At 34.8% G+C, this 13,660-nt stretch overlaps 1 long non-coding RNA gene across 1 annotated transcript; it reads left to right on the top strand.

Annotated features, from left to right (window-relative positions):
* Positions 1–1,175: 1,175 nt before the first annotated feature.
* LOC137396962 (uncharacterized) lies at positions 1,176–9,573 on the top strand. The gene is made up of 3 exons (XR_010978677.1): positions 1,176–1,278; positions 4,382–4,570; positions 8,952–9,573. It is a non-coding gene; the product is annotated as an uncharacterized lncRNA (long non-coding RNA).
* Positions 9,574–13,660: the final 4,087 nt, after the last annotated feature.

Genomic DNA, 13,660 nt, shown 5'->3' with positions numbered 1-13,660 from the left:
GTTGTACATGTATATTATATTCTTTTCTTCTCCTGTTCCTCTCTTTCCTATACTTTGGTCACTTCTTGTAAAACTAAAAACTAGGATTGCATTAGAGTGGGAGTCGAAAGAAGCCATATTTTCCAGTGTGCAAACACTGGACTGAGCAGCTCAACTGTGCGGTGCATCATATCTAAAAAACATTTTCTTCCTTCGTTTTATCTTTATATTAACTTTAACTATTTTTTGACATAGTTTATTTTTGAGAACATCTTGTTTACATGCGTGTACTTGCATTGCAATGTTATACAACCATTCAATAAATACAGTGAATCTATATATAAATCTCAAAGTTTGTACGTACTTTGGTTTGTCCAGCTATAGCTACTAAAATCTTGGAATTAAAAGCTTTCATCCTGCCGAATTTTATCTCAAAACCACCCATTGGCCAAGTAAATATTTTACCAATTAAGCTGCGCGAGATGGATGAACTCATTGGGCGATATATGTTGCTATTTGGGTGAAAATACGCATACTGCTCTCCGTTAGTGTGATTTTATCAGTGTGATTTAGCGCAGTGTGATTTTATGCTTGCTCACACGGCTCTTATTAGTAAGAGCTTACTAAAAGTATTTAGTAATCTTATTAGTACTTGCGTACTGAATTTAGCCATTGGCAATGTGCCAGGCTAATGGTAAGTGGCAGGGAACTACATTACCTTGTTACTGTTTATAAGCTGATTTTTAATGCCTGTGCAATGCCGGGCAATCTGCTAGTTGATTTATAAACAGGGTTCTATTAAGAGTAGAATCCTTTTTCATTTTTGACATAATCTCCCTGTATGTATCACTAAGCTTCCATGCTGCGAAACAAATTAAATTAAACACAAGGTACGCCCATAGGAGTGTCTGCTTCAGCATACAATGATTCCGGTATACCAAAGAAATACCGAAATGAATAAACTTCATATCCCAAGGTAAACGTTGGTTCTGGTGCTTCCTGGTTACTGCGATGCCGCTATACTGAGCGATGGTTGTGATGTAGAAATTAAACTACAGTCATCTAGCTAGCTCATGAATAGTTTGAAAAGAATCGATTTGTTTGTTAAGCGCTAGTGGGCTAGTGTTATTGTTCACTACCGCGTCAGGCCAGCCGTAGACGTGCTCAATACCTTGGTGTACTAGTATAAAGTCACAGCTCTATACAATAGCATGAGTATTTAGTTGAAGGATCTGCTTCACTGCTTGAAACTTTGCTGAGAAATAATGAAGTTCTTGTTGTCGTATATTTTCTTTGCAGGTAGGTGGTTTCTACTGTAGGTGGTCTCTACTGTAGGTGGTTTCTACTGTAGGTGGTCTCTACTGTAGGTGGTTTCTCCTGTAGGTGGTCTCTGCTGTAGGTGGTTACTACTGTAGGTGGTCTCTACTGTAGGTGGTCTCTACTGTAGGTGGTTTCTCCTGTAGGTGGTCTCTGGTGTAGGTGGTCTCTACTGTAGGTGGTCTCTACTGTAGGTGGTTTCTACTGGCTAGCTGCTGAATACATGTCGTTAGAAGGTTGGTTCTACACTTGCTGAATTGAATGCTAACCAGGAATACTTCGATTTTGACAAACTTGTGAAGGCCTCATGTTTATGTCTGTTGTTTGCATCAAGCATCACTTAGGTTTCTGAAATATTACAGTAAATAGTCAAACTTGAAAGGGATAAATTCAATCTTCATACTCAATCACTCTTCAATCTTCAACTCTTTATAGAAAGACTTGCTGATGATGACTTACCACAATTATTAGCAATATAATTTGTGACCCATAGCTAGGTTGAGTTAGGGAGGCCAATAAATAAGATAATTATAACATGCATGCACTAGCTTTCCAGGTAAGTTACTCAAATTCATTAGGTAATTATTCTATTACCCTTGCAACGCTGGGCATTCACCTAGTATATATATATACTAACAGTAAACCTGACATTGCTTGTAATTTCTTTTCTTGTCAACACAAATTCCTACACTGACTCCATAAACACGTTCATTGAAGGCAATTGTCTTTAATGCTTGCAAAGGCACATCTTTGAGTCTCTAATCAGACAGATTGTGGTGCGTTTATATGAAAAACGAAAGTTGTAAGATTGTCATTTGAGTTTGTTGTTGTTTTGAGTAGGCTTCCTTTTTTGCATTAAATAAGCTGTAGGTAACGCATGGAGCTCTGGCAGATCACTCTAATATCTCTTCCCTCATGTGAGAATGTTTTTACCTTACGGAACACCTCTCTTATTATAGTAAAAACTATTCTGCAATTATAGAAACTGGTAATACAGTGCAGTTATAGAGAGTGCCACAAATTCACGTCCCTCATCAAGCAATCTTATATAAAGGACTTTAATTTTCATTTATATAATTTTTTTGGTGCAAAGGTTTCAAGCAAAATTATATTATACATATTACTTTATTGGCAATAATTTTATTTTTAATGGAAATGTTTTTCAAATTATTCCATACAACAACAAAAATTTGTAACAGTTAGCAACTAAAATCAAATAAATGACTTAACATAATGGGTTTAGAATACCTTTGTGTGTTAACAGAATGGGTATTAGGTAGAAGATTGTTAAAGCAGCTAGCAATTATATTTTCAAACTAATCGTTAGACATTGTATGCAATATGTTCATATCACGCAAATTGAAATGAGTTGAGCTTGTAACTTGTAACTTTTCCGTAAAAGACACAAACCATGAACGATTAGAGTTTTACAATATACATGTAGTGGCTAAAACATCACTTGATTAGTTGAATGCTAAACCAAAGGACACATGAACTTACACGCACATTTACGATAAAGTCGTTTTTTGTTTCGATGATAGCCAATAGTGATGTGAAGTGTTACGATAAGCGCTGCTGCTGCTGACAGCTCGAGCTGACGAAAGTGCAACATGGATGAGATTTACAGACTTACAAATCTGTACTTACAACAATATATAGAAGTTAACCGCTGCTTCTACAAACTAGTTAATTCATTTTATAAGGGTTTTTTAATAGAGAAAAGATTTGTAGATGCTTTTGATCGTTATATGTGATGGTCAAATAGTTTAGAAAACTAATACATAAAGACTTCAGCAAACATAAAAGTCAGCGATAACTTCAAATTCCAAAGTCAATGCTTTTTGCATCATCTGCTACTCAGAGCGCTGGCTATGATGTAAAAATTATTTATGACTTTTGTGGTAAAATTAAAGCTAGCATATTGATACATTACTTTCAATCAGATATCAATTCTCGCTAAGAGAGGCCATAACTTATAGAGAACTTTTTATGCCTCACCAACATATGATATATGGAATCACTAGCTGTGCTACCTGACGTTGCACGGGTATTAAAAATCAGCTTATAAACAATAAGAGCTAATGAGAATTACCTGCCACTTGTTATTTGCCTGGCCCATTGCCAATGGAAAATTTGAGTAAGCTTACTAATAAGAGCTATCAGTTCTCATGACGTTACACCATAACTTTGCGTAGTAACGGAAAGCATTAGCGTATTTGCTCCCATATAGCGACATATATCGCCTAATGACTTCATCAAGCTTGTGTGGTAAGGCGTTGCTGAATTGGTAAGGCGTTGGACCGGTGGACTGGAGGGTCCGAGATCAAACATTCTGTGATATGGATTCTTTATTCCAAGATTTTAATAGCTATGGCTGGAACTACACACCAACTTTGAGAAATATATAGATATATGCTTCCAACAACAAGTTGCTTCCTCAACTTGCTGATATATGGAATCATTAGATTACTATCAGAGGATTATTATTATTATCTTCAGTAATAAGCTGAAGTCAGCGGTTCAACAGGCATTCCTGATAAATTCACCAAGCTAGCTGTTTCAACAAATAGCTTGAAGTGGTGATGTACCTTAGCTTGTCACGCTTGAGGGTAACACATCTGCAGCTTTGTTTACTTCCTTCTTGTAAAGTAAATATATCTGCTGTGTGACATGTCTGGCTATGATAGGTGTTTTAGAGATTTTATGGCCAATTGGAATGAGATCATTGAATTCATTTGTCGAGATCGAACTCATTTGTTTGTCAAAATTTGTCAGTTTTTCATTCTTACTTTTGCTCAAAACTCCTTAAGTTGTATGCCATTGCGGTGTGTTGAACCTGCGAAAATATTGGTTTGAACTAATATTTGAAAAATTGTTTTGCTTAAGCAGCTGTAAGCAATCCATGAATTTCCATCGTAGTTTAGTCACTGGATTTTCTTTCTGTTTCCTTTTTGTTGCTGATCTCATTCCCTTCAGGCCTCCAAAGGTCAAAGGTCACTTTATCTACGTAAATACAATTTTAGAAACCAATTACTGAGATTGTCTCAATTTCCTTGCTAACCTAAGTATCTTAATCCTTGATCAGGTTTGCTGGCAACTGGTTTAGCAGTAATGTGCTACGAATGCACAGGATATGACAGCGTATGTGGAGATGAGTACGCAATGTCTGATGAACACCTAATTGATTGTTCGAAAGCTTACGGAGCCATTGATGATGGTGCATGCAGCAAACTGAAAATTAAAGGCAAATTCTTCGGAGTAAAAGCAACTAAAGGTAAAAAATACGAGGCCATTAACATATGCTAACAAGTTGAGTTATTAACATATGCTAACAAGTTGAGTTATTAATAGATGCTAACAAATTGGGTTATTAACATAAGTTAACACATTGAATTATTACCAGGTGCTAACAAGTTAAGTTATTAACAGGTATTAACAAGTTGAGTTATTAACACATGCTAGCAAGTTGAATTATGAACAGATGTTAGCAAGTTGGATTATTAACAGATGCTAACATGTTGAGAGTTTTTGGCTTGGCTTAAATTAAAGAAACACAAGTTAGAACATGGTAGTCCATGTGATTGCAATAGATTCTTCTTGGGAAAGGATTTTTACTCAAAAACACTAGGGAGTGAATTAAATATTCTGCTTCCAGAGGATTTTTGTCAATGTGTTAGTTAAACACTTGTTTAGCGCAGGAGCAGTTGGAATGACTGCATGTCTAGCCAATGCCATCAGTTTGGTTATGTTCCTGATAGATATCTTTTAGTCAGCTTGACTGACAAACAACCAACTGCAGCCAACAACAAACTTGGCTCTCCATAACAAGAAATAGATATTCTCTTAACATTTGCAATTGTCTGTTCTTTAGTGTAGCAAGTGCAGTCTGACACTCTGGTGCACCGTAAAAGATCATCAGGTGTAATAAATAACTGCACAAATATTCCAAACAGTGCCAAGGCAGTTGATTGGCCTCCCAAGTGGTAGAGTAATGGTCTACTGAGCTAAAAGTAGCGATTTCAAATGATGTTGACAGCAATGTTTTTTCATAACATCTTAGCGTGGTTGCAGATGAACATAGCTCTTGTTACAGTTAAAATTAAGAGCTGTTGTAATCCTGTCTGTGCTGTAGCTTAGCGTATGAATTCACTTCTAATCTAGATTATTGAGTCATTTTATTGTATTCGGGGCGACAAGACCTGCGTCAAAGCATCTCTAGCTGATGAAGTTTGCCTTGTACCTTTGTAGCTGGGCATTCATAGTCATCAAGGAAGTAACTTAAGTATTTGTGTAAGCTATTCATGCTAATCCATGGCCTTTAGATGCGGTTGCACCTATACAATCGTAGAAACCATAATGGCAGATAACAAATGTTAGACAACAGAGGCTGCTGTTCAATTCGTAAGGTGTATCTTCTACTTCTGACAATGATGTTGGAAAAATCATATTCTTTGGGCAAGGGTTTACTAGATATAACAGAATATTTTACTTTCCAAAAAAGTTGATTGTATAGCCTGCTTTGTCAAACTTAAAGGTTGACTTGCAACAAAATTCACATTACAGCTATTTCACTTATTTAGAATCAAAAGATTCACCATGTCTTACTCTGTTGTGTTGTAGGTGCCAAATAAGTGGAAATGTGATTACCACCTCCTAAAAGCTCAAAAACGAAAAGCCGCCGTAAACTAGAAACTGTTTATTTCTCTGACGTAGTCATTACAGTTTGGTTATTGTCTTGTCACGTGGTGTTCTCATGTGAATTGAAAGCCCAATAAAAAGCTCGATATGTAACTTATCGTAGCACTAGTTTATGACAAACACTTCAGGTTTTACCGAAGACCCCGTATCAAATGTAGATGCTCGCTACTTTACAGTTTTGTTTCGGCGTGATCTAATCGTCAAGTCGTAATCTGATCATGTGACCCAAAACTTCGCAAATAATTTTTGCAGCGCTTTTCGATTATCACAGGTAACCAACAGGCTCGTCATGATTATCAGATAATGATATGTACTTCTTCGAGCTAAGGTTAAAAAATTAAACGAATTTATACGGTAAGTTATAAGATATCAGTGCTAAAAGTGACAGCATTACAATGACGATAAAATAGACGCGTAAGAACAATAGACATGGCTTTATTGAATGCGTGAAATATATTTGTGAAAATATTTCGACGAATGAGGTTGCATGACAGTGTAAACAGAAACCATCTTGTAACAACTGTGTCCCATTTGAGCCATTTTGGAAAGAGAATCTAAACTATGGCGGTCTCGTGTGGCTGCAATTAACTGTTTGTTTTTTTTAGCTTTTAAGAGCTTGTAATCATATTCCCACATATTTTGCGCCTACAACACAACAGAGTAAGACATGGTGCATCTTTTGATACCAAATAACTGTAATGTGCATTTTGTTGCAAGTCAACCTTTAAACTTGGACATAAAAGGTTGGGCCAACACTAGGTCATGGCAAAAGTTGATTGAGCTCACACTAGGTTTGGTTAAAATGATCTGGCAGCTTGCTTTTTACTACTAGACTGTAAGACAAAGATCTAGTTTGTCGCTAGAGATTGTTACTGTAATAACAGGCAAGTTTGTTTATTCCTCATTTTGTCTAGAGCCAAACTAAGAAAGTTAGAAAAAAATATTGCACCGAACAGGGATTGAACTCAGATATTTAAATTTCCAGTTAATCGCGCTACCATCTGCACTAGTCAACCACCTTTCCAAATGAAAACATAATTATGCACATAGTTATTACACCTGATGATCACCCATAGTGCACAAAACTGCCGACTTACTACTCTTTACTATAATAATAGTCGTGCAAGCCCATCTGTCCGAATTTCGGACTCTGACACCATAAAGGTTAAGAAAAAAAGCTTTAAGCAGGAGTTGAACTCCCGACTTTAAGTGTGGTTGACCAACCTACCACCTGCACCAATCAACAGCCTTACTGCATGTAGAGATAATTGTACGTATAGTTATTACACCTGACAATCTCCTACCAGACTGCTAGAGTACTGGTTACTAATACTAACAAGGCTAGACTACTTTTGTATTTAAACATCGAGATTTAGTGGTTTGACTCTACTTCTATAACATAACAAAGTAAAACCTCTAATAATGTTTGTTTTGATTGCTACCTTGAAGATAAACATCCATAAAATTAAATCGATAAACTTTAATCGTGGTTAAAACGCTCAGATCAAGAAAAAGTGTGATTATGATTAATATAGTTGCAAAAAAAGACCAAGTCTGCAAGTAACCAAGGAACAACAACCTCATCCATATATATAAATTCCAAAAAATGCTCGCGCAAACTTTTTGTAGTTATAGCTATTAAAATCTTGAAATGAAAATCTCACTGTGTGATGGATTTGAACTCACTAAGATTGTAACCACAAGTTTCAAACCACGCATTTAACCGGTGAGCTATACAGTCCATAGCATTATGTTGTTCTTATGATAAAAGTTCTGTGAACCCATACCGCACAGGCGAATGTGCACTTTTGATTATTACCTTTTGCATTTGTTATTCTTTTGAAATTGTTTAAAACTTAATATTTTTGTTGCAATTACCTATTTTTTTAATTTGTAATTTTTAAGTGTGTCATTTCAATTTTAAATGTATCGTGACACTTCTATTTCCAGTTTTTCGTAAGGTTCGATCGCTAAATCGGTATTATCTCGAGTAGGACTAGCCTCTATATTCTCTCTCCGTACGGTCAGGCAAAGACAGTCCGATATCTCATTTATACATTTGTACCAGTATGGAGAGGTACTAGTATCATTGTATTCAAAGTTTTGATGGATAGTTTCAGCTGGAACAGTAACCTTTTTTTATACACACACACGCACGCGCGCACACACACACTTCTATGCAAGAATTGTTATTATTAATTCAACATATTTAGGATTTTTTGTTTGTTTTCTCAGTTCATATTAATTGTATCATTACCAAATCATATTTTATTGTAATCGTAGTACAACAGACTTAATTTAGCATATTACTTGCTAATTATTTCACAATTACATTTAAACACTTTTATAGTTGTTTTATTTTGTTTCTTAATTTATTCGACCTGCACAAAACATTTCTTTCGTGTTATGAAATTTGAAAGTTACAGTTGTTTGACAGAGTTTACAAACCTTTCCAGTTGTTTTATTTTTTCTCCTAATTTATTTAAACTGCACAAAACACTTTTCTCATGATATAAAGTTTAAAAGTTAGAATGGTAACTGTTGTTATATGTTAAATGATAATTAAAAATCTTTGCGAAGACTTTTATTACCCGGGCAACACCTGGCATTCAGTAGTTTTAAGCATAATTTGTAACTATCTGCACTTTCTTGAAGTGGCTGGGCTCTGATACATATCAGTTATAATATACAAGAACACATGCCTTGATACCAGGTTGCTTACATGAGCAGAAGTGAATTACCAAACAAACCAGTTAACAATGCATTTGATAGGCTGGCATAATAGCTGACTTTATTCCTTCTTGTCCCAATGTAAGTTGTACTAACGGTATGTTTCAATCCATTATGTGAATGAATGTTGGATATTTCATTTTTCAACTTTGTAAAAGTTTTTGTAAGATAAGTTGTATTGTAGACACGATTAATATTAATACATAATTTTTTTTATAAATTTAAAGTGACACGAAGTTGTGGAGGGAGGTATGGCACTACTGAATGCCCTCATAACAAGACAAGGAAGGAGAGAATCGACGGCTACCTCCAGCAGACATGGCTTTGCTCGTGTGAAGGAGACAGATGTAATTCTGGTTCTACACCTTCACCTACACTTTTTCTCACTTTTGGACTTTTGTGTGTTGTTGTTGGAGCATTGAAGTGATTTGTTCAGCAATCGCATATAACACTATTCATTTCCGGTTTTACAAATAACACTGGTGCTCTGAGAAAATGATCTAAAAGTTGATATCAGGTTATGGTTAATGCTGTTGCTCTAATGACATCATCAGACCTGCCAACTATTATTTAGGAAAAAACTAAAATATATAGAATAGGTGTCGCCGATCACTCATTAAATAAAACTATTGGAATAACCGAAGGCTCTCAATTAGAGTAAGGACAACTAGCTTATTAATCAGTGTTCGCGTTACTAAGGATTACACAGCTAGTTGTCTCCACTCTAAGTTTGGCTGCATTTTCATCAAAATTTTCAAAGTTTTTTTTATCTTTACAAAAAAACTTCAGATCTTTACAGTTATTGGGTGTCATCAATGTCTTCCTGCGCTATACCTCAAATATATATTTATTGCTATAAAGAAATATAAACTATTTGTGTATTGTATTGTGATTTTTGTTTTATTCTTCAGAGAGCATCAAGAGCTTGGCGATGCGAAACTTTGTAACATAGTTTTCTGTTAAGACTACATGAAAAATGTATACACAAGTTTAATTTTCATCAAAGAAAAAATATAGCCCAAAATTCAAACTTTTTAAAAATGGCAATTTTTTAGTGTCCTGCTAAAGCAGTAGCCCAATTCTATTAGATATTTATAATGGAGGATTTGTCATATCTAAACATTATGCTAGAGTGGAGTAATATTAGACCGGTGAGCCACCTTCCAAGATGAGAAATAAGTATAACAGAGTTGGTAGACATGCATCCCATTTGTCACACCCATTGTAGCCTGATACTTGTTTGGAGCTCTTTTGAATTCCTCGCGTCTTATTGGCTAATTATCTTGGAGTGCCCTCTGTATTGCAGAAAGGCATGTTATCATGCAGACATGTCATAACAGTGATTTTATCACTAATAAGAACAAAAAAGATATTAAAAATTAGTTTTGGAAGGAGAGCAGAAACAACATTTGCCAATATTACACCTGCACAGGCGATTTGTTTACAGCATCATTGAGGAGCAGACTGTCTCTGTGTCACCGATAAAGCACAAACATGGTGCTCCTTTTTTTAACACAGAAAATAATCTTTGTCTAATGTAGTCTTGGCTTAGCCTAAAAACCTTTGACTAAATTTGTGACATTGATGTGGATCTCTATATTATCAATACTTGGAAACTAAGCTAATATAACTTGATTTGTCATTCATAACAATGTTGGTAGATGTAACTGACAAAAGGCATAGTAAATCTGCATAGGTAATATATATATTATAGTTATTACCTTATTATATATATATTTATATAATATTATATATAATACATATATTATATTATATATATTATATATATACATTATATATATTTATATACGACATATTATATATATTATTTATATATATTATTTTACTGGCAATAACAGACAATTTAGTTTTTCGTTTCAGAATCAAAGTCATTTCTTAAATTAACGACAATGCCAATTTATACAAAAAACCATAACGTATTTTTAGCCAAGCAAAATTACTACTTTTACTGGACTAGTGTGTTACCTTAAATATCTCTCACAGCGTGGTCATTCAGTTCTTTTGCTTTTAAAAAATTGAATTGAAAATGCTTTTTGCGCAATCCCTAGTTAGAGTTTAAAGGTTGACTTGCAACAAAATTCACATTACAGTTATTTGGTATCATAAGATTCACCATGTCTTACTCTGTTGTGTTGTAGGTGCAAAATATATGGGAATGTGATTACAAGCTATTAAAAGCTAAAAAACGAACAGTTAATCGCAGCCACACGAGACCGTGGTAGTTTGGATTTGCTTTCCAAAACGGCTCAAATGGGACCTAGTTGTTACAGGATGGTTTCTGTTTACACTTTCATGCAACCTCATTCGTCGAAATATTTTCACAAATATACTTCACACATTCAATAAAACCATGTCTATTGTTCTTACGAGTCTGTTTTACCATCATTGTAATGCTGTCACTTTTAGCAGTGATATCTTATAACTTTCCGTAAAATTTCGTTAACTTTTTAACCTTAGCTCGAAAGAGTACGTATCATTGTCTGATAATCATGACGAGCCTGTTGGTCACCTGTGATAATCGAAAAGTGCTGCAAAAATTATTTGCGAAGTATTGGGTCACATGATCAGATTACGACTTGACGATTAGATAATGCTGAAACAAAACTGTAAAGTAGCGAGTATCTATATTTGATACGGGGTCTTCGGTAAAACCCGAAGTGTTTGTCATAAACTAGTGCTACGATAAGTTTTATATTGGGTTTATTATTTTCCTTTCAATTCACGTGAGAACATCACATGACAAGACGATAACCAAACTGTAATGACTACGTCAGATAAATAAAGAGATTCTAATCTACGGCGGCTTTTCGTTTTTGAGCTTTGAAGAGCTTGTAATCGCATTTCCGCATATTTGGCACCTACAAAACAACAGAGTAAAACATGGTGAATCTTTTGATACCAAATAACTGTAATGTGAATTTTGTTGCAAGTCAACCTTTAAGAAATTGAAAACCATGCAAATACATTAAATTAAAAACTGCCATCTTATCACTATTTATGATACTTTTTTCAAAATTAGAAGTACAGTTTTGAGAACTAAAGCTTTTATTATCATTACAACAATAGTTATTACGACTTGTATAACCAACCAATAGTTATTACGACTTGTATAACCAACCAATAGTTATTACGACTTGTATAACCAACCAATAGTTATTACGACTTGTATAACCAACCAATAGTTATTACTACTTGTATAACTAACCAATAGTTATTACGACTTGTATAACTAACCAATAGTTATTACGACTTGTATACCCAACCAATAGTTATTACGACTTGTATAACTAACCAATAGTTATTACGACTTGTATACCCAACCAATAGTTATTACGACTTGTATAACTAACCAATAGTTATTACGACTTGTATAACTAACCAATAGTTATTACGACTTGTATAACCAACCAATAGTTATTACGACATGTATATCCAGCCTATAGTAACGTACAAGTTAAAAAAGGTGTGAAGCAAGCGTGTAGACATATCGGAAAGCTGAGGCATATCAGGATCATTGTTCGTATAAACCAACATACCGTAATAACTCCTTAGCATCTGGTGACTTCATTTACAACAGCATCTCAAACATCACAGGGCATTCTGGGAATGACTATATTTTCCCAAAACCTTTAGCAGGCCGGCACTGTGGTGAGATCGTAATATTTGCTAAAAGTTTTCAGTCAGATGTGTTTTCACTCAGTGATCATGAAATGAATGGGTAAGGGAGGGTGAAGGTTGATGGGAAAGTGGGAGTTGGGTCGCATTGATACAGAATCATAATCTTTGCTCAGGATTATCAACCAGATTTGATGACTCTACAATGATGTGTCCGCATACAAGCTTGACAAAAAAACTTTTTTCGGATCGTCTTATCAACAGATCTGGATAGTTCTGGAAGCTTCAGAAGACCATTCAACTTGACTAGAATGTTTTATATTTTACATACATCCCTGTATAAAACCTGCTGTGTATTGCACTGACCAATAATGGTGCTGCTATAACTGTTCGTCTAAACTAACTCGCAGGCTACGTAATACGCTTGACCAAGAACGGAAGTCACTCACAAACCATACAATGAGTCTGATCAATAACTGAGCTTCTCACAGGTAACATAATATTTCTGACTAATAAAAAGTTAGCTCACAAACTATATAAAGGTGTCTCACCAATAGCTGAGCTTCTCACAGGCTGTATAATATTTTTGACCAATAGCTAGCAGAGCTAGCTCACAAATCATACAGTGTGTCTGACCAATAGCTGAGCTAGCTCTCAAAACAATTAATTTGTTAGGCTAACAAAAGTCATTTACCAAGTTACATTATTATTAGATTTAACAAGAAAAGGTTTGATTGAAAATTGAAAAAACTGGCTAGTGCAAGCCAGCAGTCTTGCCCTTGTACTTTGCGAAAATCATTGTCCTAAAAATATATTTAATAAATAGTTTATTTTAGCCATAGATACACGCATAGCTTCAAAGTTGTGCTAAAACAATAATAAAATGACAACTCCATATAGCTGCTTATCAAATCACTATTTTAAATTGACGCATAATCATATGGTAACATATTGCAGAGCTGTTGCAAAATCCCAAAAGTTGATGATGGTGTTGTCTTCTCTTCTGATAGTCTACTGAACAATTTTTTACCTCCAGATCTCTTTATAAAGCTGATAATTTTTTGTAATTATTTGCAGAGTATACTTTTTTAAACCATCAAACTAGGATATATATGAATTATTCAAAGAAAAAACATGTTCTTTCGCATGGCCTCAATTCAGTGCCTATTTAGCAACTAGCCAAACTAAATCTAGATTCAGTTTTTGTTATCCTATAAACCCTAATATTCTGAGTTCTTTGTGCTGGACTCAAGCCTGGTGCTGGTTTTGAGGCGTATTGATGAAATGTTGATAGTACTAC

Source organism: Watersipora subatra, chromosome 5, assembly GCF_963576615.1.
Source record: "Watersipora subatra chromosome 5, tzWatSuba1.1, whole genome shotgun sequence".
Taxonomy (NCBI): domain Eukaryota; kingdom Metazoa; phylum Bryozoa; class Gymnolaemata; order Cheilostomatida; family Watersiporidae; genus Watersipora; species Watersipora subatra.
Note: the sequence above shows the minus strand (reverse complement) of the source record. Positions and strands in the feature narration are given on the sequence as shown.